This window comes from Apis dorsata, unplaced genomic scaffold (genome assembly GCF_000469605.1).
Source record: "Apis dorsata unplaced genomic scaffold, Apis dorsata 1.3 scaffold_131, whole genome shotgun sequence".
In the NCBI taxonomy this organism is placed as follows: Eukaryota; Metazoa; Arthropoda; class Insecta; order Hymenoptera; family Apidae; genus Apis; species Apis dorsata.
Window position 1 is genome coordinate 90,596 of NW_006263424.1, and position 4,116 is coordinate 94,711.

Genomic DNA, 4,116 nt, shown 5'->3' on the forward strand with positions numbered 1-4,116 from the left:
TCTATAAAACTGTTATATGATTCGTATAGGAAATGACGAGGAAGAGGAGTTATTCACAAAGAAGAGATCCATGAAAAAGGATATTGTCACGATATTTTGACTTGGCTTGTGATAATCACTAGAAAAGCTAGCAAAATTCTATAAAACTGTTATATGATTCGTATAGGCAATGACGAGGAAGAGGAGTTATTCACAAAGAAGAGATCCATGAAAAAGGATATTGTCACGATATTTTGACTTGGCTTGTGATAATCACTAGAAAAGCTAGCAAAATATATTCTACGAAACTGTTACATGATTCGTATAGGAAGTGATGAGGAAGAGGAGGCGAGTTATTCACGAAGAAGGGATCGGACGAGCGAGTAGTTACATTAATTTATTATTCGGTACGATGACCCACGATCGCGATTATGCTCGCTATTAAACAAGCATAATCTCGTGGGTGAATTCATCGTGTGCGATAACCATCTCCAACATGGGAAGAGTAGATTTTTAGGATTTTTCACGACGCAAGTGAAACGTGACATTACATGAAAATTCGCATCCGCCTAATGGCGATCCCCACGAGAATAAAATAAATGCTTTCAACGAGCATTCCTCCCGACCGACATTTTGTTACCTTGTACACCATGTGAATTTAACAAATCATGGGAACATTATGAAATTTATTCTGCAGATAGATAATTTTTCTGAAATTTTCGCAGGTTTTATATTTTTTTGAGTTTGGCTACAATATTGAATTTGGCTACAATTTGGCTTTAATATTATTCAAGTTTCTTTTTATTTTAGGGAAACGTGAAAAATGGATTTTTTTAATTTACTTATTAAAATGAAGATGAAAAAGAGGGTTCCTTTTTCATTTTTTTCGAAAAAAATTGGAACAATGAATGTAATTTTGGAGCAAATTAAATTGAAAAATGTGAATAGGGAAATTTGTAAATATTGCTTTGTTCTATTTTCAAAAGTAGAAAAGTGGAACCAGTAATGGTGTAATTTATTATAATTAAATGAATGTAAGTTACTTTTTTAATTATTATTATTTTTTATCGCATAATAAATAGATGTAATTTTTCACGTGTCTTATTATACAAAGATTAAATAAATTAATATTCATATTGACAATTTAATTGAATTCTTAAAAACGAACTGATTATCTGGTTCGCACATTCAACAGATTAATACACGAATTAATTTCGAATGGATCGAGAATGTAATTATCGAAAAATTTACGAGAAGTTAATAAATATTCATTTGAAAACGTTTAACAATTACCCAAATAACAAACGTTTTCTACGACACGCAGAAATTCCACAATCGTTGCTAAATAAAAAACAAAGCAACTAATTTCAAAAAGGAAATCGAAATACACAAATACACGTACAATACAGAATCCAAACAAAATAAAATTCTCCGACGAAAATGAAAAAAAAAAAAAAAAAAAAAAAAGAAAAAGAAAAAAATCGACGGCGCGAAATACCGGAGGAAATCTATTTTTCGTTGCAACCATTGTTCTCGAGTCGATGACGGCGTCTGCGAGCGAAAAAATGAAATACTGTCGGGAAGGATCAAGCGGAAGAGACACGCGGAAAATGTCTTCTAATTCGTCGCGAAACATTTGTATCGGCGGAAAAATCGTCTCGCCTCTTTGTTCCGCCTCTCTTTCGTGCATACGCGTCTCGTGCATATATGTCTTTCATTCAGAAAAAAGGGAAAAAAACGAGTCAAAAGATGGTTCGCGGTTCCATTCTTTTCACGCTCTTTCGGGATGATACATCGAAATTAAAAGTTTAATCTTCACGATAGATCAACGTTCAATTTTGGTCATGATTTTGAAACATATAAAAGATTGAATATCATTTGTAATGTATGATATGTAATTAGAATCAAGAAAAATCACGTTCTATTATGATCCTTGAAATGATCTCGAAAACGATACGTTTCTGATTTTGCAATTGATAACGTGATATATATAATTTGAGATTGGAGAAAAAGTAGAGGAATGATCAGGAAATATGGAACAAATTTGAAAAGAAATTTATATTTGGTTAATGAAGGTAAATTTAATGCTTCGTTTCGTTTCGATTAAGTAATTTTCACGCAAATGTACAAAGGGAATTCCCTTGGGAATATCGAACGGTTCTAAATATTCATTGGTGTATAAATATTTGTACACCCGCAGGTACATAATACATGCTCGATTCTACAAATATTTTCCGACGTGCGTGTTTTATTCGTGCGTTAAAAAGCATAATGCAACACATTTGGTTTATAAAAAGCTAATTAATCAATCGAGATGATGATTGGAAAATAAATATAAATGAACGTACGTATATGTAAATATTTAAAGATCAATATTGAATTGTGTATACGCTTCATTGTGACGGTAAACACCGTGTAATTTCAATCTCTACGTGAACAGTAGCGAGTAGAGTTAGTTTAAGGAAGTTTAACAGATTTTAGACGTATGTTAACTAGATAAAATAACAGTACAAATAACTCGATCCGAATATACACGTGTACATATCTGATAAACTCTCAGGTTCTGAACTTTTGCGCCTAAACTATCCGCCCAAAAACATCACTTTAAATTATCACTTTGAAGGGATACCAAATTTACACATGTCGATACACGTTTCGAAATGTTTCACTTTGAAATTTGTACGAGTAACGAGGTCAATCGATAAGAAAAAGATAACTTTATTACTCAAAGAACAAAAAATATAGCTTCAGATTTAATAAACTTTCCTATTGATTATGAAATTAATATTTAATTAATATAAAGAAAAAGATACTTGCATTCCATTTTCCATCTCTTACTACTCAAAAATTGTTTTACTTAAAAAAAAAAGCGTGATCTACTCATCATCGTACAATTTTTCTATTCCAAAGTTAAAGAAACTTAGATATCTCATCGATCAACTGAAAAATCATCCCCTTCCATCGCTCCACTTTTCAACCATTCCTGCCACGATTCAATATCTCATCACTTTTTCAAATTGCCTTCAAAATTATGCCTGGCGAAACGCGCCTAAAAAGAAGAAAGGAGAGGAGGAAGGGAAAAAATTCATCGTACAGCAAGTTTAAAACTCGCAAGTCCTAGCTTTAGCATTGTTTCGTCGCGAGCCAACAGACTCCCGGGTGACGGCGCGCGCGTTGGCGACAATGGATGTGCCCTGTTCAACGGATGACTTCGTCAAAGGAAACGGAAGCAACGCACAGGAAAGTTCGGCGGACAGGCATTCATACGGGCCCTCGCTTCGACTTTTGTTTTAAGACTTTTGTCAGCGGACCACCGAGCCAACCGAAGAACCCATTCGGCCAACTTTTCGAGCGCATTGTGCCCACCCATTACATTGTTCTCTACGGGGCGCGTATGGCGAGCGTGGTGAGTTCACGCGCCTCTTGGATCTCTCTATGGTCACCTGGAAAACTTTCTTCACGCGCATAACCGCGATAAACGAATTTGACACCCTGTCAAATTTCGACGATAGATTTTTAAAACAAGATACAGGAAATTCTTCATTGTAAAAATCATTGTAAAAGAGATTAAAAAGAAAAAAAAAAAAAAAAGGAAGATACAGAGTCGAATCGTTTTGATAGAAAGTATAGATATAATGGTTATTAAATTAACAGGCTTGGCGAATATTTAATTTGCTTCAAAACTATTACTTCACGATGAATAAACTTTGAAAGCTTAATGCGTGTAATTATATACACGTGTCCTCGATTAAATGCACTAATTTTTACCGTTTCAGAGAATCGGTAATAATTAGCAATAAGTTTGCTGAATCTCTCGGTGCGCAACTAACGATCTATGATCACGACACACACGGTGGATACGAAACGATCGATACCGGGATGTGAATACGGCGAGAGCTTTACTTTCGTGAACTGGCGACAAGTTGGTATTCGACTATTCGTCCACAGCTAATGGGTTTTATGTAGCATTCACACGGCGCATCCTCGTTTTTCTTCCTCGTTCCTAGCTACACCGAATTACGGCACTTTGTCACTGTTAATTATTAACTCCTCCTGTCAACTATCCTTTATAAAGAGTATTTCTTTTTTTTTTTTTTTTTTGCCTTCAAGGCAGCTGATATTCGCAAAACTCGTAAA

At 34.5% G+C, this 4,116-nt stretch overlaps 1 long non-coding RNA gene across 1 annotated transcript in view; it reads right to left on the bottom strand.

Moving 5' to 3' along the window:
- Positions 1 to 4,116, bottom strand: part of LOC102673982 — a 116,597-nt gene that overhangs the window by 74,273 nt on the left and 38,208 nt on the right. The window lies entirely within an intron of this gene.